Source organism: Mesocricetus auratus, unplaced genomic scaffold (genome assembly GCF_017639785.1).
Source record: "Mesocricetus auratus isolate SY011 unplaced genomic scaffold, BCM_Maur_2.0 Super-Scaffold_100006, whole genome shotgun sequence".
Lineage (NCBI taxonomy): Eukaryota > Metazoa > Chordata > Mammalia > Rodentia > Cricetidae > Mesocricetus > Mesocricetus auratus.
In genome coordinates, this window is record NW_024429190.1 from 100,069,316 (window position 1) to 100,093,556 (window position 24,241).

General features: G+C 45.8%; 1 long non-coding RNA gene across 1 annotated transcript; it reads left to right on the plus strand.

Moving 5' to 3' along the window:
* The first annotated feature begins 8,508 nt into the window (after positions 1–8,508).
* On the plus strand, positions 8,509–9,776 carry LOC121140725. The gene is made up of 2 exons (XR_005877645.1): positions 8,509–8,635; positions 9,261–9,776. It is a non-coding gene; the product is annotated as an uncharacterized LOC121140725 (long non-coding RNA).
* The last annotated feature ends 14,465 nt before the right edge of the window (positions 9,777–24,241 follow it).

Genomic DNA, 24,241 nt, shown 5'->3' on the forward strand with positions numbered 1-24,241 from the left:
CTGGATTAAGGGACGTCCCAAATTTGGTAAAACCTATTTCTCTCTGGTGGCTTTATTCAACTACTCTAGAGCAAACCCGGAAGTCTTTTTGTTTGTTTGTTTCTTTTCCAAGGTCGTTTGTGATTATTATATGTAGCCAGAGTTGAGAGACTGAGGCAGAAAGAGTATAAGCTTGAAGCCAGCTGGAGACTCTACAATGATGGCTGTTTCATTTGATTAATAAATAAATAAAAAATAAAATAAGAATAAATAAAATTTAAAAGGTAAAGAGAGAAGAGTCAAACATTTAAAAAGTCCTCCTAGAATGTTCTAATCGGTCAGCCAGATTGCAAACCACGGTCCCGGACATGTATGGGAGAGCTCTTGCTTTGTTTGGAGGTCTTTCCCTGACGCAGTGATCAACATGGTAAGGGGATGATCCTAGAGCAGAAACCTGAAGATCTGAAGTAGTCACAGCTCATGTCAACTCGCCACAAGAATTTAGCCTTTGTAGTTAGTCTCAGGGTCAGGACAAGGGCGTTTTGGGTGCAGAATCTAAGGAGACACTCAAGGCAGACTGTGTTGATACTGAAAATCAGCGTCCTCTGAGGTTGGGGGGACAGCATCTTTTTTATCTTCTTGTGTCCCCCAAGTCTTTTCTGTTTGTGAACCAAGATGGCTTGATTCCTTCCACAGCCTTTTCCGGTGCTAATGTTTCATGTCTCATACCAAAAGCTTAGGCCCACAAAGAACAAATCAAAGCAAGACTCATAATCACCCAGGTGACTCTCAGCCAAAAGCGAAGATGAATAGTTCAAACCAGAAAAGCTCTCTTTCTCTGCAACAGAAAGGTAAGGGTTTTTTTTTTTGTATGTTTTGTTTTTTTGCTCTGTGATTAAGCAAAGTTGTAGTTATCTTACCTAATTTTAAATTTCAAATAACTCTATAGGCCTTGGGGGCCAGTGGCAAGTAGATTTAATGCCTACAGGCTGGTGAGTACTGGTCCCTAAAATTTCAAGAATTCTGCCAGCTGCTTGTGAAATGCAGTATCATTAAAATGAAATTAGAGCCAGTCCTGATGGTATACACCTGCGATCTTAGCACAAGGATCAGGAGTTCAAGGTCATCTTTAGGTGCATCGCAAGATGGAGACCAGCCTGGACTTGATGAGGTACTGTCTCAAGAGTTCAGCTTCCCCCTCTCCCCCACCAAGGCTCAGGGACCATCATAGGGGAGGGAGGGGGTGAAAAGAATGTAAAAGCTTGAGGATGGGGCGGGTGCTGTCCTGGGTGTGACGTGGCCGATGTACTCAGGAACCTACTGGAGCTATGATTATAGGAACAAGACCCACAAAAGAGCAGGCCAACAAGATCTTCCAGCGCTATATCATGCAGCACTCACTGGGTTTAGTGGGTTATGGGAGGGGCACGGACATGAAGGTGGGAAGGTGTATTAGGGGAGCAAGGGGGTTGAAGTTGATGGTAGATATGGTCAAGACACATTGTATACATGTGTGAAACTGTCAAAGAATAAGCAAGACATATCCTTTAAAAGCCCTGAATTTTCCTGATAAACTTATAAATAAATTATATTAAAAATGTAGTAAGCGCTAAATTATTCATTTCTTAATTATACTAAAATCATCATTTTCTTAAAGGTGTTATATTAATGCATCTTTATGGTAGAAACCCCGAGTAGAGTGGGCTGGCTACACATAGTCCTTCCAGACAGTGTGTCAGTGTCAGCCTCTGACACTGGAAACCCGCTGCATTGGAAGTCCCCCCAGATTGTGTGTTCAGTGTTAGCTCTGACACTGGAAACCGGCTGCATCGGAAGTGCCTACACCATGGGCATCATCAGCTTTCACACATCAGAGCCTTTTCACTTGGAGAACCAGTTCACCCACCACTGGTGTGAATTCACTGGAGAAGCTAGACATTGTGGTGAGTGTGGTTTTCCTGTTTTGGAATACTCCTTCACACCGTGTGAAGACGTGTCACCATGATTGGTTTAATAAAGAGCTGAATGGCCAATAGCTAGACAGGAAGAGGTTAGGCGGGTCTCCCAGCGACAGAGGGAAGAAGAAAGGCGGAGTTGCCAGCTGGACACAGGGGGGACAGGACACAGGAGCAGAGGTAAAAGCCATGAGTCATAGGACAGCATGCAGATGGATAGAAATGGGTTGATATAAGTTACAAGAGCTTTTGTAATTAATAATAAGTCTCTGTGTCATGATTTAGGGGCTGGCGGTCCAAGAAAGCCCATTACAGTTTTCCTTGCCCCATACAAAGCAGTTACTTGTGGAGAGAACTCTTCATTGACTAGTTCAATACCACTCTTGTCTTCCAATTTCCCCACCTCTCAAGCAAGCGAAAACACTATATATTCCTAAGTTATATTAGAAGACTGTTGTGAAAATGTTTCATTTTCAGAATGAAAATAATTGTGTGGCTTATGATTTACGATTCCTTTTTGTTGTTGTTGTTGCTCTTAATTGTTTTGAAACAGGGTCTGGATGTAGCCCAGGCTGGACTTGAACTCTTGGCTCTCCTAATGCTCTTAGGTGCTAGGATTACAGGCATGCCCCCACCACACCTGGCAGTTTGTGGTTCTTCAAACGTCCTTCAGAAAAGTAAAGCCTGGGGGCTGGCAAGACGGCTCACCTGGTAAAGGTGCTTGCTGCACGATGAGGCAAGCCTTGTGACCCAAGTTCAATTCCCGGGACCCCAGGAAAGGCGGAAGGAGAGACTGGCATAGCAGTCCTCTGACATCTGTGTGTGCACCGTGGCAATGTGGCCCTCCCCCAATACTAATCAACACAAATTCAAATTTAAAAATGAAAAATCTTTCATGCACACAGGCCATTGTTACAAAAGCCCAAACCCTCTCAAGAGAACAATGAATAGATACCAAGCTAGAAAATGAAGCCTGTAAGGCTCACCTTTACCCTGTTTGACTGGATGTGCCTGGCTCAGATGAGTGACAGCATTTTCACACCCTATCCTTGGAACCTGTGCCCTTGGAGGAACCACTGATGTAACCAAGCAGCCGTTTTCTTATTTTTGAGACAGTACTCTCCTATGTAGCCCAGGCTGGCCTCTACCTGGCGAGTGCCGAGACTCTAGGTGTGCACCACAACAACTGGACATGGCAGCGTTTAGGGTGGAAGACTGTAGTCACTCTGGGACACCGAGCATCTGCTTTAACTCCTAGCTAAAACTAAGGGTCATTATAATCCACAGTTATGCTAAAATTCCTCATTTACAGGCATTTTCACGCTCTAAAAGCATGTGAACACAATGTAAAGATTTATCACTGGAACTTATAATTCCTTTGTTGCAGAGTGGTGACGACGCTATCTGTCCCCTCTGCAGTTCTTATCCTTACTCTGAAGCAGAGAACCATGCTCTCTGGGCTACGATGGGTAAAGCCTACTACTTTTGGACCTTAAACCCAATCTGGAGTGGTCTGAGCCTGGCTGCGGCCGACAAATCTTTGGGGAGGGGTTAAATTACAGCAGGAAGCCTGAATCCAATCCAGCCTCCAAAGCTTTGTCTGTAGAATAAAGAGTAACTGTTTTCCTGGCTCACCCAGGCACCATTGTTAGGAACCAAACAATTTTCCTTCAAAGCTGCTCTGAGCTGCCAGTGTCTTGGGGTTACCAGGGCCACATTATGTGCTAAGGACATCCAGCTAAGGGGGTTTGCATAAAGGGTAGAAAACAGTCCTGGTCTCCCACCTCCACGGCTGTTTGTAGTATTTGAAAGTTGAACCAGCCCTGAGAGGAAGTTGCAGTGCCTTTTAAGGGATCCATGGGTCTCACAGAGGTGTGCCTCAGCAGCAGGCGCTGAAGGCCTCGGGATGTTCCTGTGGGGGAAGCACCTGCCAGAGCGCAGGTGTCCTGGTGATTTGTTTCCTTTTTAATTAAAATGGCACGTGCTATTTTCTGAGAGCGTCTCCTGCATGTGTGGCTGTGCATGCCCAGTGTTAGAGGAGCCAGAAGAGGATCTGTATCCCCTGAAACTAGAGTTACAGATGGTTGCGAGCCATCATGTGGGTTTTGGGAGTCAAACCTGTATCCTCTGGAAGAACGACTCAGCTCCCCAGTGCGCAGACATCTCTCTAGACTCCAGGTGATTTTTGTTATCATAGGGAAGAGCTTTTGTGCTCAGAAGAATTGGAAAACTGGAGCAGGCGAGATGGGTCACTGGGTAAAGGCACTTGTCTCCAAACTCAGTGACCCATGGTAGAAAAAGGAAGCCAATTTCTGCAAGTTTGCATCTTCTGAGCTTAACAAGGACACTGCATGAGCGCACGCACGCGCACGCACGCGCACGCACACAGAGTGAAGATTCTGCTAAGGGTTCATCTACAACTTATCAGCAGGTTTTGAGGCACAGCAAAACAAAACACTCATGCTTAAACTTTTATCATTCCTCATGATTTTGTAGGTCAGACGGAGCATCTAATTTGGGGCTAGGTGGAATAACATGACTTGCATATTTGGTGGTTGGCCCAATGTCAACTGGTACAGGGAGATTTTTGCCTCTGTCACCCACCAGGCTAGCCTGGCTCATGTGCTTCCTGATTGCTTCAAGGTTCCCAAGGGCTCCAAGGGCTCCAACCCCTCTTCCATGGAGGCGGTTTGACTGCCCCTGCACCTCAGAGAAGGCACGCAGCTTTCTCAGGGTCTTGTGGCTGCTCAGTAGCTGAATCAGGATGGAACCAACAGCTGGGCGGGTGGGAAGCTCTTATTCCCTCCGTCTACACTGTCTTGGGGGTCTTAAGGGATGGCGAGGGCGTACTGGCGTCGCGTGCTGCTTTTTTTTTTTTTTTTTTTTTTTTTTGTATCTGAGACAGGGTTTCTCTGTGTTGTTTTGGAGCCTGTCCTGGAACTCACTCTGTAGACCAGGCTGGCCTTGAACTCACAGAGATCCGCCTGCCTCTGCCTCCCCAGCGCTGAGATTAAAGGCGTGCACCACCAACGCCCGGCTTCGCATGCTGCTCTTGAGATGGGAATCATTTCTCTTTTCCTTGGCTCACTGATTCTAGAACTTTGACTTCCAGAACTTTCTACAGTGTAGACCTTACCCTCTTCTCCGTTCCCACTGTTCTCTGTTCCTGCTGGGCTCTCTACCACCCTGCACAAAAACTGGTTTCTGGGAAGCAGATGTGATGCCTTGCTTCTGCCCTCCCTGCCCTTCAGGGCCATCCCCGAGGGGGATGGGATCCTCTTCCATTCCTGGGAACAGTCCCACATTGCTGGGAAGGGTCCCACAAGTCAGAGCTGAACCAATGATTTTTCTCTGCTTCCCTTTGACTTGACTGCAGAGGAAGGACCACTAGGCTCAGAAGCAGCATCTGACGCCTCCAGACATGGAGTCGTGAAAGCACCCTCCTCTGGAAGGGAAGGAAGACAGTTGCTGACCATGTGACCACATGATTGTGTGACAGTGAAGCCTGGAACATCAGCGACCCTCAAGTGGGCCCCTGTAGGGTTAAGGATAAATTGATTTCAGCCCACAGCAAGGAGAGATTTCACAGATCGCCATCCCCACCAGAAAAATCGACAACACTGTGCTTGCCAAAAAAACCTTCATGATAGAATGAAAATGAAACTTTATGATAGATGATTAAAAATAGCAATTAACAGGCAGATCTCTGTGAGTTCCAGGCTAGCCTGGTCTACATAGCAAGTTCTGGGCTAGCTAGAGATAAACAAAAAGCCAAATCAATTTCTCTTTTCCAATGTTATTCTTTATTTTTCTATCCAAAAGAGAGTGTATTTTCCCACTTCTATGTTTCCTAATGGTGGGGTGTAATTAAAAACTGTTTCATTTCAGATTGACTCTTTTTCACATTTTCTCTACTTTTTCATTTGAGGAGAGGTTATTTTTAAAGCTCCTTTTCCCTCTGATGCCACACTGGAGGCTTTGGATTCTCCAACTCTCCCCTTTCCTCATGATGAAACTGATTAGTATTCCATACGGAGCAGGAACAATTGGCTTTGCCGGAGACCCAGGAGCTGGGATTGTTCACTTGGTTCTCACTTCCTGCTGGAAATCCTTATGCTTCCATAGATAAATATCTCGCAGACTTGGGCTCTGTGCCTGGTGTGGCCTTTGGTGGTCAGAAGTGGCAGCATCCTGCTCAGCCGCCTCCGGTGACGCGCCGTGCTCCGTAATCGGGTACGGAATAAACTCTGAAGGGCAACCCCATCCTTGTTGCCTCTGGCATGCTTTAGACAGCTCTCTGCTTTTGTCCAGGGTTACCTCCCGTCTTGTGCAGACCTGAGGCTGAGGGAGGCTGTCCTGACTGCTGCAATGTAGACACTATAGGTCTACAGGTGCGAGGGAGGGGGGTCCCGCTCCCTCCTGACCCACACAGAGGAGTTTAGGAATCCAGATCTTAGATAAGAAATGAATGGCAGTCTTCAGGCCAAGTGGCTCAGCTCAGGGACTGGTATGTGATCGTTCTGGCCAAAACAAAGCAGCCAACAGACAATCCAAGACAGAAAAGTTCTGCATAGGTTTCAGGGCAAGAGCGTTTTTCTGTGTGTGTGTGTGTGTGTGTGTGTGTGTGTGTGTGTGTGTGTGTGTGTGTGTGCGCGCGCACGCGCGCACGTGTGTCTGTCTGTGAAAACCAAAGGTTAATGTCAAGTGTCTTCCTCAACCACCCCTCATCTTATTTATTTATTTTATTATTGTTGTTTTGAGATAGCATCTCTCACTGAACCCAGAGTTCAGCTAGACTGGCAGGTCTGAGAGCCACCGGAATTCTCCTGTCTCCTCCCCAGTTCTGGGATGACAGGCACACCCTATGGCATCTGGCTTTTTTATGTGGGTACTAGGAGACTAAACTCAGGTCCTCAAGCTTTCTAATCAAGCAAAAGCAGGTAGATGCCAAGACAAAAAGGTGCTACAGTCACCTTGCTGCCTGCCTGGGAAAGTATCCAGCCCACAGAGAGAGAGGGGGTAAGCAGCTCTTAGACGACAGAGCTGATGGTCCTGGGACTAAGGTAATACCCAGCATCTGGACCATTTCAGCTCAGTGGACCAGTTAATCCCAGTTAATGCATGTACCAACCAGCATGGAGTTTTCTCTCAGCCTAGACCTGAAGCACCATTGCCAGAACAGACAACTTTTGCCAAAGAAATGTGAATCACAGATCACGAGCATGGTCTTCTGAAATACTATCAGGACAAATGTGTGAACACATACAGGAAAGATGATGAGAATCTCTCCCCACTGTGTCTCAAACAAAGAACTAAATGACAGACCACAGGCCTCTGCTAGCTTTCAAAAATCCTAGATTTAACACCAAACAAAGCCCAAGAAGTTCTTTGACAAATTCTTTCAAGGAAGTTCTTTGAGTAGCCTGGCACCAGACTTTACCTTCACCGGATCTCAGCCCTTAAGGCCAAGGTGTCTCCTTTCCTCCCTCCTCTCCCCTTCTTCCCCCTCCCCCTCCCTCCCTCTCCCCTCTCCTCTTCTTCCCCTTTACTCCTCCCTCCTACCCTTCTTCCTCTACCTCTCCTGGAAGTCTTATAAACTATCCTTTATGGAAAGTGGAGAGCTGATTCCATAAAGTTGTCCTCTGATCTCCACACACATGCTGTAGCCCCCTCAGACCCAGCAACCTTATTTTAAGGTCTTTGAGTAGTCAGGCAGTAGTAGCACATGCCTTTAATCCCAACACTTGGGAGGCAAAGGCAGGGGGATCTCTGAGTTTGAGGCCAGCCTGGTCTATAAAGTGAATTCTAGGACAGTCAGGTCTGTGACACAGGGAAACCCTGTCCCCAAACCGCACCCTAAAAGGGAAATTTACCAGGTGGTGGTGTCTCACGCCTTTAATCCTAGCACTTGGGACACAGAGGCAGGTGGATCTCTGTGAGTTTGAGGCCAGCCTAGTCTACAGAGTGAGCTCCAGAACAGGTTCCAAAGCTACAGAGACCCTGTCTCTTAAAAAAAAAAAAAAACCAAAACCAACAGAAAAATAAAAAAACAACAAAACCCCAAAACCCAATTCCCCCAAAAAACACCAACCCCCCCCCAAAAAAACAAATAAAAAAACAAAACAACAAACAAACGAAGCCCAAATGGGAATCAAGTGTTGGCAAGGGTATGGGAAAGGAAGGTTTACTGCTGGTGGGAATGTAAACTAGTGACATCCGTATAGGCAGTCCTCAAAGCCCTGAAAACAGAACTACCATGTGGCCAGCCTTTGTCCTTCCTAGGCGTTTACCCGGAGGACTCTAAGTCACCAAACCACAGAGGTACACTCGCATCCGTGTCTATTATCCCACTGCTGACAATCTTTAAGAAATTGAACCAGCCTGGATGTATATCGACAGATACTGGTGTGGTTGGTTTGAATGAGAATCACCACACGGGTTCCTGTTTAAGTCCCCAGCGGGTGGCGCTGATTGGGAAGAATTGGGGGTGTGGTCTTCATAGAGGAGGCGTGGCCCTGGGGCAGGCTTGAAGTTCAGAGAGATTTCGCCTTCCCCGTGGTTGCTCTTTGCTTTCTGCTGATGATCAAGATGTGGCTCTCAGCTGCCGCTCCAGAGCTGTGCCTGCCGACCTGATCCCTGCCCTGATGGCCACGGACTCCTGACTCTCTGAAACTGCAAGCCCCAATTAAATGCCCGCTTCTGTAAGTTGCCTTGGTCATAGTGTTTTGTCACAGCAATAGAAAAGTAACTGATTCAAATGGATAAAGAAAATATATATGTTTACAATGGAATTTTATTCAGGTCTTTAGAGAATGAAATTACAACATTTTTAGGAAAATGGCTGAAATGAGACATTATTATGTTAGCTTAAATCAAAAAAATCAATGGCACTTGTTTTCTCTCATATGGGGAATTTAGGTTTAAAAATTGTCTCTCCTCTCTCTCTCTCTCTCTGTCTCTCTCTCTCTGTCTCTCTCTCTCTCTCTCTGTGTTGTGCTGTGAAACTAAAAATGAAATCATTATATGGGAGGAAGAATTTGAGGAGGATGGTGGGGAGGGAGAGTAACAAAATATGCATGACACAATGACGAAGGGGGACTAATTTGTAGGAGGGTGGAGATTGGGAAGAGGAGGTTGGGGGACAGGGAAGCAGGGAGGGCAGTGTTGAAGTAGGACAAGTAACAAGGCATATTAACATATATATGAAATGTCATAATGAAATACACTACTTGATATGCTAATTAAAATAATAATAATAATAAGTCAATATTTCCACCCACCATTAGGGCTGCCTCTCACTTGTTCTACCCTGGGTGTGTTTTCCAGAGAACCTGTGTTTCAAACTAAAGGTCAAAGAGGAGATGAATTTCAGTTGTGAGCTACAGAAGGCCGGATCTTTCTCTAATGTGATTTGCTTCCTGTTGCTAAAGCCCAGTCCCTTCAAAGGAGACTGCTAACTAAATGAGGCATCTCCTTGCCTTCGTCCCTGGGATGAAGTAGAGTAAGCAGCATCAGTGTGACAGGCCAAGAAGCTTTATTTATTCCCTGTGGATATCAACATGTCACCCGAGAGGCTGGAGTGACAGAGGTGACCCATAGCCTAGGGAGAAAATGGCCTGGATCTTTGACAGAAGTAAGCAGTGTACAGTTCCTCTTGGGAGGAGGGAGAGGGGGTTACAATGAGGAAGTCGTATCCATTCCACTGAGCAATTAATGCCACTAATTTTCTTGAAAAAACATTTTCTTTCAAGCTACAGAGGCTATTTTAACCCCCATCTAGATGCAATGCACTAATGACTGCTAATGGATACATTCTTTTAATAAATAAAGAGGCACAAGAAATTTGCCAGATATTAAACACAGTCCCATGAGTCTTATCTGAGTCTGTAAGGGTTCTATCTTAGGGAAGGGAATATGACTCTCAGAGGGTAAAGAGTCTAGTTTTCCTCGGTGCCATCTAAATTTACCGCTAGGAAGAACAGTACCTCATTGGCCTATCCTAGGATGTGCTGAAGGGTCCATGCCTCAAGTTAAATTATATATTTCCTTTTGGTGGCAAAGAGAATAAGAAACTGGCACCTCTGTGCTCTTTTCTGGGCATTGCAGCTCCAAAGGTCTGTTGTGCGTCTGCCTCTTGGACTGTCTACTGTGGACTCCAAGAACTTGTGTGAGCTGTCATTATTTTGTTCATTTTATTTTTTCCTTTTCCTCTTTCTCTGTGTCTTCCTTGCCCTCCAAATCCTCCATTGCCTCCTCTTTGTTGTCTGTCTGTCTGTCTGTCTGTCTGTCTGCCTGTCTATTCTTGAGGCTGGTTTTCATGTGGCTCAGAATGGCCTGGAATTTACTGTGTGGCCGAGGCTGTCATTGACTATCTCAGTCTCTCACTCTCTAGAGCTGCAACTACAGACAGGTGTGAGTCTCTAGAGCTGTAACTACAGGCAGATGTGCACCTCTGGAGCTGTAACTACAGACAGGTGTGCACCTCTGGAGCTGTAACTACAGGTGTGCACCACCACAACCTTAACTCTTCTTTCCCAGTACCTTACACAGCGTGCTTTTGCCTGTCTGTTATTTTAAAGTCTATTCCTGGGGGGAATTTCTCGAGATTCAAGGAAGCCCTAATATTTTACTTCCTAGTGTATAGAAAGAGATCCAATAAATCAATGAGGGGAAATCTGGAAGAAAAATAGACACAGAAAATAAACCAGAACTTCAGAAAAGAAGAAATGGTCAGTAGTTACATGGAAAGGTGAGCTGTAGTATTTTTTTTCAATGTGTTGGCTACATTTGTTTGTTTCCTGTGCCGGGCATTGAACCTTGGGGTAGCTCATGTTTAGCAAGCACTCTACCATTGACCTACATTCCTGGTCCCCCAACTTGCCATTTTCAATTCAACATGATGCCTCTAAGTTTCATCCACTTACAGTATCACCTGTAGATGTGCCCATTTTCATGTTATTAACATTTTATTGCATGTGAGTTTTACAATTTCTTTCTCCCTACAGCTCAGGATTATAAAATAGACAAAGGATACAGAGAGCTTTCAATAAGCAGGAGATTAACAAATGAAACATTATCTAAAGATAATGTTTTCCTAGGAGATTGATTTGCCGAGTAACAAGACACTCCAAAGCAGGGCTGTTGGCTGGTCTTTGGTCACACGGAAGCATGCGGTTCCTGCGAGAGTCTTCGCCTGTGGTGCTCAGATGGGTCTTCCTCCTTCCCAGTCTGGCCTTGATGTCTCTGTGTGCTGGCTGGAGAGTCTCAGACTCTGCACCTTGCTTCTCATATACTCTCCCCCCCTTTCCCTCTTCCTTCTCGCTCTCCTCCCCTTTCTTCTTCTTCCTTCTTCTCTTTCTCTTTTTTCTCTTCCTCCTCCCTCTTCATTCCTTTCTTCTAGAAATATTTATTTGTTCTTTCTATGTAGACAGCATCCAAATAATATTCGGGTGACTAAAATCTGATGGCAATTAAAATGTATTAGCTTTAAAAAAAGATGTATTCTTATCAGGGATACCCTACATACAGTTCCTCTTGGAGATACCCAGAGTGGGGTGTAAAACCAAACTTTAAAACTCTGAAAACTTTGGAAGGAGCAAAGAAAAACCATTTATCCTTTTTTTTTTTTGGTGAAAAGATATGGAGAGATGACACGATGTCCTCTTTCCTCAGGGATACAGGGAGGACTTGCTTACAGCCAGCTCTGTCTCTTAAATGGCCCACCCTAAGAGAAGCTTGTCATCGGAGTTCATTTCTGTCCCCATCAGGGTCAGAGCACAACTACAGGTTGTGGTGGCTGCCAGCACACATGAGACTTGTCTAGAGGAGCCGAACGACCCAGGTCAATATCTCCTCTCTTGGGATCAGCTTAGGTTTCTGCCCCTCCCAACAACCTGTCAATGACCTGGTCTGTAATTAGCTCATCTGCCTGACTCCTGTCTCCTGTCTCTTGTTTACCTTAACCCCCTGGCCTGCTTCAACCAATCATCCCAATCGTAGACTTACGGACCTTGGGTTTATCCCTGATGCTTGGTGGCCATAACCCTTTATATTTTCTATTCTCATTTAATTGGAAGGACAGCACATTCAAGTAATATCCTTAAAAAAAAGCTCCTTCCTGGTCTAGTCCAGTCCCGTAGCCCTCCACTATCAACAGCTGAGCAGTCAGTTTCCTTGCAGGTGACTTCCTGTGTTTCTGTAAATGTACATATATGTGTATTCTTGAACAAATAGGTGTCAACACATGTACATTGTTCTCTAATTCCCTGTCTTATTTAATATCCCATCACATGCCTTGGTCCACATCAGACCTATGTTCTGATCTAACTTTAATAGAGGCAATGCTCCACAGACTAGAGGCTCTTTTAATTATCTGGCCCATTTCCTCCTGGCCAATGTCAATGGTACTCCTTGTTTTATTTTGCTCTTATAAACAGTTGGCAGTGGCCCTTCACACATGAATGTTTGTATGCTTCTGTCAGCTAGTGTTGGCTCTGAAGAGCAAGCTTCCAGAAGGAACAGTGCTGACTGATGCATGCCTGGCCTCCTCACAACTGATATCCCTGACTTTGCTGTCTCCTGCCTGCCTCGCCTGAACAATCCACAGTCTGCCCGTTTGGGTTTCTCCTTAGACCCCATTCCCATTGCCTCTCTTGGAGGCTTTTCCCTGGAGGGCTATGTTGCTCATCTCCATTGTTATTTCTACTTAATTACAGTTTTTACCCCCTTGGCATTTAGCAAATAAATGAATGGATGGATGAATTCAGTAGTAAATTTTATTGATCTAAAAATGGGTGCCAGATGCAGATAGCAACTCCTTGGTCTTGAATGGACAGAGACACATAATCAACAACAAGTAATTGCTTAGATAAATGTTGTAAAGGACAGTGTGGTGACCCCATGGGATCACATATTTGAATGCTTAATCATCAGCCAGTGTTACTATTTGAAAATGATTAAGAGGTGTGGCCTTATTGGAGGAAGCATGTCACTGGGGGTGGGCTTTGAGGTTTGAAAAAGTCCATTCCAAACTCAGAGTCTCTCTCTTCCCACAGTCTATAGATCCACATATAAAACACTCAGCTACTTCTCCAGCACCATGTCTACCAGCATGCCAACATGTTCCCCACCATGATGACAATGGACTAAACCTCTGAAACTGTAAGCCAGCCCCAGTTAAGTGTTTTCCTTTATAAGAGCTGCCATGGTCATGGTGTCTCGTCACAGCAATGGAATGGGGACTAAGACAGACAATAAGGCAACTGGCACTTCTCGAGACATCTGCTGCTCACAGCCAGCTGATGCTTGCACACAAACTTACCCTATGAAGGACTGAGCTGGCGATCACAGGGAGAAGAAGGTTCCAGGCAAGAGTGGAGGAGCAAGGGATCTGAAGCAGTTGATTCAATTGAGCTAGGCAGGGATGCCACACCCAGGCTCCCCCAAAAGGAGAGCCCCACCACTCATAAGTTTGTGTACGTACAGGGTAGACACCCCTCTATAAAGCTAACACGGGAATGGAGCTTAGGAGCTTGTCTACGGGAAGTGGGATACAATCAGGGGGTAAGTCACCCCAGGTGAACTTTTAAAGTTGCGCTTTTCAGTTTATTCTCTCTCTCTCTCTCTCTCTCTCTCTCTCTCTCTCTCTCTCTCTCTCTCTCTCTCTCTCTCTCGTGTGTGTGTGTGTGTGTGTGTGTGTGTGTGTGTGTGTGTGTGTGGTCAGAGAGCAACTTTGGAGGCATTGGTTCTTTCCTTCTACCACACGGGTCCTGGGGATGAAGCCAGGTTGTCAGGCTGGCAGAACAAGTGCCCTTATCCACAAAATCATCTTGCCCGTCCCCAGTTTGTTTTCCACAGAGGGGATTTGATAGGAATGACTATTGACAGACTAGCTGAGCACGTAGAGCCAAGGAGTGACACAAGGAGCAGCTGTGCAAACCAGCCGTCACCGTCACCAAAGGGAGAATGGGGTGACGGTATTAAAGCTTAGAAACTCAGAGGAGAGTGTTGGGGTCTGGGGCCCCACCCTCTAAAGAGCAGGTCACTAGGCTGGTGCTGGTGTTTCAAGGGAGGGTGGACATGAAGCTGCTTCTCCAGGCACTGAACAATGCAAAGTAGATTAATAGCCGCTGCAGGAGCTGTTGCTGCCGTGATGTTCAGAGGACCGGTTAAAAGAGAAACTAACAGGTCAAAATGCTGGGGATGCAGACCAATGACAGAACAGTCGCCTAGCACCCAGCAGACCCTGGGCTGGATCCCCAGCACCAAAAGGAAAAGAAAGGAGATGTACAAGCAAGCAGAAGGGAGCAGGTTTCTGCCGAAGAGCTCAGCCAGGAGGAGCCGGCTGTCAAAGCAGGTGTTTGTATCCTAAGTTCCACCTGCAGGACCGTGAAGCTGGAATGTTGTGGTGCCCAGCCTCCCTTCACTGACGTGGTGAGGAAAGGCAGAGATGCAGGGAAGTGGGTACCGCTGGGAGCCATTTTCAGACTGTCCATGCCAGTCACCTTTCTCCGTGTGGCTGAGACCCATCTGGTGCTAAGCTTTCAAGACTAGTGACAGCCGTTCTGCAAGAGGGACACATTGGGAAGGCTCAGCTCAGTACTTGTTGAGTCTTCTGTTCCAATCAAATTATACTTTATCTCAAAGTTAATTCAAGGCTTATATAACGACTCCCATAAGTATTATTATGGTGCCGTATGGTAATCAGGCATCCATGTGGTAGGAGGCTCACTGAAGTGACTATAATTAGCATTGCTTCTACACAGCCAAATCCACTTAACTTTTGTCTTCTATTTGTTGTGTCTTCAGTATCTCCGCTAGCTCTCTCTGATATCACCCACCACTTAATGATCCCTCCGTGTGCAAACTCTGACGAGCAAACTAAATTACTACGAATTCTAGACATTGTCTCACAGTACTTGGGGGCTCTGCCTCTGCCTCCTTTCCCGCGATTTGCATTTTTCTCCCTTCCCTGCAGGAAACTAAGCAACAGGAGGCCGTGGTCTGAATTTCTTAAGGGTGGTGCTTATAGCGGGCCTGCCCCCCCAAAAGGTTCAAGAATGGTCTTTGTGCATTAGAGCAGGTGAAAGCAGACTGCCCGTGGCTCTCCCTTCATTGGCTACAGGTGTCTTGTGGGGGTCATTTCTGCAGGGTATATGAACATTAAAATTCCAGTAGCATGGGAGTGGCAGCGAGAGCATGCCGGCACTGAAGGAGCACCAGGGTGTGGAGGCTGACACAAGGCCCTCTCTAGCACTGATAAGGAGTAAGAAAGGAAGGAGCTAAGGGTGAGGGAGGAAAGAAAACAGTTACAGCAGCGCGCAGTAGGACATCATCTCCCAGCAGTTCAGGGTTAACTGGGAGCTCAATTCGGAAATGCCGCCCCAAAGTCAATCTCTTTCGTCCTAGAACTCGCCATCGTCTCTGAAGGTTGTGTTGCTGTGGCACCAAAGCAGCTCCGTGCTCTTCTAATGGCTTTCTTCCTGACATTAGTCCCGCCTTATGTCTTTCTGTCTCCTGTCCCCAAGGCTCCCAGGCCACTAGCATTGGTGCAACTGACACTGGACTGCATGCTATATGCTCGCTTAGGGTTTCTGCCTCTGACTTCTCAGTGCCGATGAATTGACTGATCGATCGATTGATTGGCTGACTTAAGCTTTGGCTTTGTAGTCAGGGCTGGCTTTGAACTCATAATCTTCCCATTTCAGCCTCCCAAGTGCAACGATTATAGGCCTGTGTTACCATATCCAGCTCTCTCTAGCATGTTTGATAGTGCTTGCCCTACCTAGGAGTAATGAGCCCTCAAGTGTCAATACCCTTTATTCAGTGTGTGTGAATCCAGCATGACCCATAGATTTGAGACTAACAAGGCTTCTGGGTGCTGATTTAAATGTTTGCAGGCTTCTTTCTGTACAGTTTAAGCTAAAAATGATTAGATTTGTTCTTTGGGAAACAGTGGGTGTCTTAGCCAGTTGTTCTATTGCTGTGTAGAGACACCATGACCATGGTGGCTCTTATAAATAAAAACATTTAATTGGGATTTGCTTACAGTTCAAAGGTTTAGTTCATTGTCATCATGGCCATGGTGGTACTTGGGTAGACACAGTGCTAGGGAAGTTGCTGAGAGGTCTGCATCCAGATCAATAGGCAACAGAGAGAGAGAGAGAGAGAGAGAGAGAGAGAGAGAGAGAGAGAGACAGACAGACAGACAGACAGACAGACAGACAGACAGACAGACACTAGGCCTGACTTGAGCATTTGAGACCACAAAGCCCACCCGCAGCAACACACTTCCTCCAACAAGGCCACACCTCCTAACTCCTGTCAAGTAGTGCCACTCCCTAACGACAAAGCATTCAAACATGTGAGCCTACTGGATCATTCCCATTCAAACATGTGAGCCTACTGGATCATTCCCATTCAGACATGTGAGCCTACTGGATCATTCCTATTCAAACATGTGAGCCTACTGGATCTTCCCATTCAAACATGTGAGCCTACTGGATCATTCCCATTCAAACATGTGAGCCTACTGGATCTTCCCATTCAAGCATGTGAGCCTACTGGATCTTCCCATTCAGACATGTGAGCCTACTGGATCATTCCCATTCAAACATGTGAGCCTACTGGATCTTCCCATTCAGACATGTGAGCCTACTGGATCATTCCCATTCAAACATGTGAGCCTACTGGATCATTCCCATTCAGACATGTGAGCCTACTGGATCTTCCCATTCAAACATGTGAGCCTACTGGATCTTCCCATTCAAACATGTGAGCCTACTGGATCTTCCCATTCAAACATGTGAGCCTACTGGATCATTCCCATTCAAGCATGTGAGCCTACTGGATCTTCCCATTCAAACATGTGAGCCTACTGGATCTTCCCATTCAAACATGTGAGCCTACTGGATCTTCCCATTCAGACATGTGAGCCTACTGGATCATTCCCATTCAAACATGTGAGCCTACTGGATCTTCCCATTCAAACCACCACAGGCGGTAAAGGTGAATGGAGATCTACTTTTGTCCTGCCTTTCCGCAAATTTCTCTCTTGGGTTTCATGTCACAGATCCTATTTTAGTAATTGTGGGGTTTTTTTTTGGTTAACCAAGCAGATGAAGCCACAACAAATACCTAACCTTTGTCTTGTCTGGGGGAAATGAACTGCTGGCGGGATGCAGAGAAAAGGGAAGCCTTGATGCCTTTGGTAGGAATGTACATGAGTATGGCTCCCATGGAGGTGCCTCAAGAAATTTAAAATGGATTGTGTGGGAGATCCGGTTAACCCACTTCTGGGTCTATATCCAAAGGGAATGAAGTCAGTATGTTGAAGACACATCTCACTTCCCTATTTATTGGAGCATAAGTCACAGAACCAATGGGCACAACGTCAGTTCTTGTCCATTGATGGATGGATAAAGAAAATGTGGCACATCTGCATGATGGAGTACTACTCAGCCATAAACAGAAGAAACTCTGCCATCTGTGACAACAGGGATGGAACTGGAATCATTACGTTAAGTGAAACAAGCCAGGAATGGAGCGTTTAGTAGTGTGTGATCTTACTGAAGTGTGGGATCTACACGAGTTGGTCTCATGGAAGTTGAAAGTAGGATGGGGGTTCCCATGGACCAGGGATGGAACGGAAAGGAGGAATGGGAGGAGGTCACCAATGGGTACTAAGTTACAGTTAGACGGGACCAAGAAGTACTGATTGTATTGCCCAGAAGGATAAGTACAGACACCAGTAACAAAATACATTTCATTCACATCATCAAGAATTGACAAATGTTTTAGGAGAAGGAAATACTTAGCACAATTTAATAACTATTTGATTGAAATATCACATGGAATTCCACTAATAAAAGCAATTTTTATATATTAGTTAAAATAAATTTAATCAAAACCAAAGGAAACAGAGTGAGAGCCTGCAAGGTTCCCAACAAACTTAATCTGTTCTTTCATTTGCTCCCCGGTTCTCTCTCTAATCACGGTGTTGCCTGGCACTCCGAGAAAACTGTTTTCTTTGCCAGTTGTCCAAATAGTGGAAATTTCCTGGATTCTTTGCTGCGGTTTCTCAAAGTCAGTGGACATATGCTGTCATTTGAAAAAGGTATCTGTTACCAGGGGAGAACAAAGTAGAAGAGAAAGAGGCTGGCATCCAGACTCTTCGGGATAGGAAGCAGAGCCTTCCTAGAGATGTGAAAGACGGTGACCACAGTGGTCAGGCTTGTCGTCGGAGATCTGAACCCTGAAACACAACCTGTGGGCCCCTAGTTCTCAGAGGCATTAAAACAGGGAGGAGACGAGAAACCGGCCACAATCAGTCCTTAGAACTGGGCTTCCAGTTTATTGAGCACCTATTATGTACCACCCACCGTCTTTGGTGCTCCAGAAACATTAGGGTAGGAGACAGGTCAGATACCGCCTTCTATGGGAAGAAAGGTAGGAAAATGATGAACATGTAAGAAGACACTGGCTGCTTGTCTCTCAGTCTCTGCCACTCAGAAAATGAGTTCTGAGGAAAGCTCCGGGTGGATTGGTAGAAGGAGAGACCTTCGTAAGGAGGTTATGCTTACACTGACCCCAAGGAACAAAACACTTCAAGACAACAAAGGCATGGAAATGGCTCGAGGGCAGGAAGAGATGTGGCACTTGTGTTGTCTTTAGCTTATTTTCCCGTGTCTCTGCTGGGTTATAGTCTCTGTGACAGGAAGAAATGTCTGTGTTATTTACCAACATATGCCCAGTGTCCAGCATAATAGGGCCTGCTTGGTACACAGTCCGTGCTCAATATTAATGAATAGCAGGGGCCTTTGCCCTACCGTTCCCTTCTCCCAAGGTCAGGGCAGGTCCTGCAGGTGTGAGCCCTGTGCCCATCATGCTCAGGGATCCAGAACTGCTGGGGTGAGGTGGTGCCCATACCATGTTTAGGCTGCTGCTTCTCTGAGCTGACAGGGATCTGAAGTCAGAATTCACCTGTAGTCTTCTTAAAGTGTGAGTGGGGCATTAGCTGCACAATAATCTCTGGGCAAAAGGAAACTTCTGATTAAGGGTTCAAGTCCCCCCAAATCCAAGCCACACATGTACGAGACGCCTTTGGTGACATTGTGAGGTAAGAGGATGGTAAAAGCTAGCTGATGCTCTGTTCTGGGCTAGCTGGGTCCTTAACCAAACATCCACCATCATAAAAACTGTAAAAGTATTTAGTCTGGTGGAATGTAGTGGTGCACACCTTTAATCCCAGCACTGGGAATTCAGAGGCAGGAGGATCTCTGTGAGTTCCAGGACAGAGAGAGCTACACAGTGAGATCCTGTCTCATAAAAAAAGAATCCCTTCCAACCCCAAACCAAATCAACACACACACACACACACACACACACACACACACACACACTCCAAATGCCAGGTTTAGGTAGGCTTGGGGTATTTTGAGGGGCCATTTCCCACCATCTGCCTTACATTTGTTTTGGAGTCTTGAGATATTTAAAGTCTTAAGACCTATAAAGATATTCCAAGGTCTACCCATATGAATTCAATATAATGTGCTTTGCTGTTTCTTTAAGTGTTTGAAATGGGTTTGTTTAAGTTAGCTAATGTAGTGTTACAAGTAACCTCAAAAGTTTGTGGCCTAAAAGAATAGTGGACTGTCTCTCACAGGGTGAGTCTTCTACATCAAGTCGGGGAGTAAGGATCTACAGTCTCCTGAAACCATAACTAGGGCCTTGGCTGGGGTTGGGATGGCTGGAAATGCCAATGTTTTAGGAGTTGGATGGACCTTAGCCAGGAGTTGAATCAGGACTGTCTGCTGTGAGCCTGGTTTCTCCTCCTCATGGCCTCTCTATGTCGCTTCTTGTACTGCCTCACAACATGGTGGCTGGCTTCCAAGAAGGTCTATGCCGACAGTAAGCATTCCAAGATGGAGGAAGCAGAAGCTGCCAGGTCCATTAAGGGATCGCTTGGGAACTGGCCAAGCATCACTTCCTCTGTATTTTCTTAGTGAAGGCACTGAGGAGCTGGTCTGCAGTCAGTGTAGAAGAGAACTTAGGAGGGCAGCACTGAGGAATGTGCTCATCCGGGTCATTAAAATAGTGGTTGAGGATGTTTAAAAATAGCTGCTCCTTTGTTATCTCAGATAAATGAAACATGAAATAAATAAGCACATGGCTCAGCGATCCTTCTTCTGGGTAAAGGGAGCCAAAGAAAGGACTTGAAGAGGTCTCTGCACACCAATGTTCAGAGCAGCATCATTTACCACAGCCAAAGGGTGGGCAGAGCCTAAGTTCCCACTGGTGGATGCATTGCTAAACAAAATATGATGCCGTCTGTATCCACTTGGCCCGCTGTAACAAAGTATCATTGACTGAGTGGTTTACAAGCAAGAGAAGTTTCTTAACAGTATGGAGACTGGGGAATCCATGAGTATAGGCAGCCTCAAGTTCTGGTAAGTGCTTCTGTGACCTCTCTTACAGCAGTATTTTCACACAGTGGAAAGCACAAGGAGTCTCTGTGTGGTTCTTCTAATTCTACACCTATCCCTTGTGACCCCATTACCTCCCAAAGTCCCTACCTCCTAACCCCACATTGGGTACTAGGATTTCAGCATATAAATTTGTGGAGGATACAAATGGTCAGACCATTGTAGATGTGTGTACACAGTGACATCTTGTTTACCCTTAAGACAAAATGGAATTCTGTCACAAATGGTAACAAGCCAGACACAAAGGAAACACATTGTGAGTCTCCTGATAGGAGGAAGCTGGAGTAGTCAAATCCACAGTAACAGAAGGTGGAACAGGGGTTACCGGGGGCTGGAGGAGAAGGGAACGGAAGTTACTGTTTAGAGTATAGTTTCACTTGGGGACATGGATAGTGACAGTGGTTACACAACATTGTGACTGATTAAATCTGCTGAACTGTACGATTTAAATGGTAAATTAATTACACATCTCTTACCACAATAAAACACTATTCTGAATTATGTGTGATCATAAAATATTGATGTTATTTTTTTCAGTATATATTATAGCCAACACAATGTTGGCTTGTGTTATAGGTAACTAACTCCCTGTGCTGTTAAAAGACTGTGAACCAGAAATGATAGTACCATTTGGAAGCCTGTCTGCTCAAGACCCAGGCCCACTAAATATATTGAATCAGAGCCTGCTGTCCAACAAGGACTCCTGATACTCATGTACTTGTCCATGCATGTAAAACCCTGAACTACTTGAACATAATGCTATGTTTTGTTTATGTATGTTCAAGTAAATATTTGTCACACTAATTGTATTTTCCATTTTGGGATCGTTTAGTATTATTTAAGCCCTTAAATATTTTGAGATGTTCCTGGGCCCTTGGCACCATGCCAGGAGTGCCTGGAGAATGCCACTAGTAAGTTCTGAACACGGCACATCCTCTGTTCTCCTAACACCGACGTCCCCCCTCTGTGGCTACATTTCTTCCTATCAGCTCTCAGATTTCCACTGGACCTCTTCCCTTTAAGGCTGCTAGGAAGACTGCCCATGGCTGGAGCACCCCTCAAAACAGACCTAACTTCTCCCTGGGACACCTTGACCCAGTTCACAGGTTAGGGAGGCCAAAAGCAGTCTTGTTCTTCCAATTATTGAATGATAGCTAACTGTGAAGCCCCCGTTCAAAACCAAAACTATTTCCTGGAGTTTAATATTCATGCAGGAAGGTGCACTCATTAGTCTACATCCATATATGATCAGATTCAACCTCTAGCTTCAGTAGAGGTATAATTCTTCACTCCTAATTCTTCTAATTGCTAGGGAACCTTCTCAGCATTTCCTCCACATCCCCTCAAAGGTCTGTCACTGCCTAGACCACAGCATTGCCTGGTTTCTACCAACTTTTGTGCTTTTATAATAGAATGATGCAGAGCATTCTTTTGCTTATGGGTAGCTTGTCCACAGTGCAGGTGGCCACAGCCCGGTGCTTCTGGGGGAAGAAGCTCCTGTCACGATTCTGTGGTGTTCTGGGTGTGGAATGGCACACCGTTACTCCCGCTAAAAGTGAACACTCGCACCCCTTCCTATTCCTTAAGAGTCATGACAAATTTCAAACAAAATGCTCCCCTCACATGTAAGATTTACAGCTTTCCACGAAAACGTTTGTGCCAACACTTCAAACACAGACACACTCCAAACCCTCAGTGGCAGCAGGCTGGAAAAGCCAGGGATCAGATGGCAGCTGTAAAGCAAGATGCCGAGGTTCCCTTTGTTGCTGAGAGGGCTGGGGAGCCTTTTGAGGAAGCTGCTGCCAATCAGGCTTGCCTGTCTTTGCAGGGCTAATTACCAGCACTTGGGCAAGCAAGGGGGTGGGCATGTGCACAGTGATAGCAACTGAGCCATCACCAGGGTTATGACTAATTAGAAATGCAAAGTGCTCAGAGGTTCAGTACCACCACCACCACCCCGGACAGAAAAAACCAAACAAAATCCCCCCCGACCCCCCCCCGCTTCAGAATTCTAATGTCAGCATGCTTGTGATTTCGGGCTTTGGAGCAGGGATGCTTGCAAAAAAATCTGCCACTGCTGACTGAATCACACAGCGCCCATCCTACGTCATGCAGCTTCCCTCCCAATCATGCACTGTGGATGAGTTTCCTTTGTGTCGCACAGGGTTTGGGGGAAGTGTGTCAATTCCATTTCCAGGACGTGTTCCCCCACCCCCTACCCCCACCCCCCGGGTCCTACACGTTATTCCTCTGATCTCACCAAGCATAGAGGAGCAGACCAGCGGTAATCCAGGCCCCTGCAGTGATGGGTGGGGCAGAGCGGTACAAGTAAGCTTTGATCCCCGCTAGCTACAAGCCATCACTCACACACAAGGCATGCAAATCAGGCCCCAATTAATAGCGCCTATTAACATCTCCAGGAACCACGCAAGGAGAAGCTGGGAGGGTTTGCTGGGTAGGAAAGCAGCATTTATGCACCACATTGAAAAGACATGTCTGGTCAGGAGAAAATCCCCGGGCTTGCCTTGCTGGGAGGTAAGAACCAAGCTGCCGGCGGGCTGCATAGCTGCCCTCAGGTCGTCTGGAAAAGTGTCCACATGGTCCTTGCTTGAGGCGTGATTTGATGGGAGCCAAGGAATCAAATGAGAACAAACTTCCCCGCTTCCCCTTTCTCCTGGGATGCCGCGTGGTCTAAGCTCTAACGAGTTATGGTTGTGCAGCCTTTGAGAGGAATGGGCAGCAGGAGCTCAGGCCCCGAAGAAAGGGACTAAGCTGGGTGGGTGGGTGGGTGGGGGTTATTGTTTAAAAGACTGCTGAAGAATTGCGCTAATAGGATTCTTGCAGGCTCTAGGATGGGGCTTCATCCCTTCCAAGTGAAGTTGCAGAATTAAAATTTAAATGTCTAAAATATACCACAGTATTAGCATAAGATGCAACTATCAAAATATTTGAAACATAGCACAGTAACAAATGTGCGTTAGTAGCATGAACTATTAACCTCCAATGACTGTAATAATGTCAAGCAGTGACGACCGGGGTGCTATTCTGAGCCATCTATGGTAACTATAATGTTGTACTCACAGGTGCTGTCAGGGTTCTGGTTGGGGGTTGTCTATTTTTCTGATTGAAGGAAATGTAAAATCACCCTTGGTTAGTGGTTACAGAAAATGAAGATGCAATTTCTTCCTTTACAGTTTTACAAATTGCCTGCCTTTTCAGCACAAGCTTCTAAGTTAAGAACCCATGAAGAAACCAGGCATAGTAGCATACGCCTTTAATCCCAGCACTGGGGAGGCAGAGGAAGGTGGATCTCTGTGAGTTCGAGGCCAGCCTCATCTAGAGTGAGTTCCAGGACAGCTAGGGCTACACAGAGAAACCTTGTCTCAAAAAACTAAAACCAAACCAAACAAAAAACCAAGAAGACAGTTTGCTAACAACCAATCCCTCCTACCTTATGGAGATGGCAGGGATGCTAAATTTATTCGCTTTTTTTGTGTGTGTGTCCACAACATAGAGTGGAAAGGCTCTGCCTTTTCTCCTTGTTTTCCTGTGAACATGGCTAAAAGCAGTCAGCAATATTCATGCTATATTGTCTTCAGATTTCTTCTGCCATTACTTTTTAATCCAGCCTCACTCAAATTTTTAGAACACAGGCAATTTCTTTGTTAGAATGTAAATAGCACAAGTGGACTCCAGTCCAGTTTCTGACAGAGTTCATATTCCCATTTGTCCCCTCCATTTCCATTAGCATTCTGGTCTTATTAGCATTGCTCATCTTATAGTGTTCCATAAAAATACATATAATCATTATGTTATTATAATACT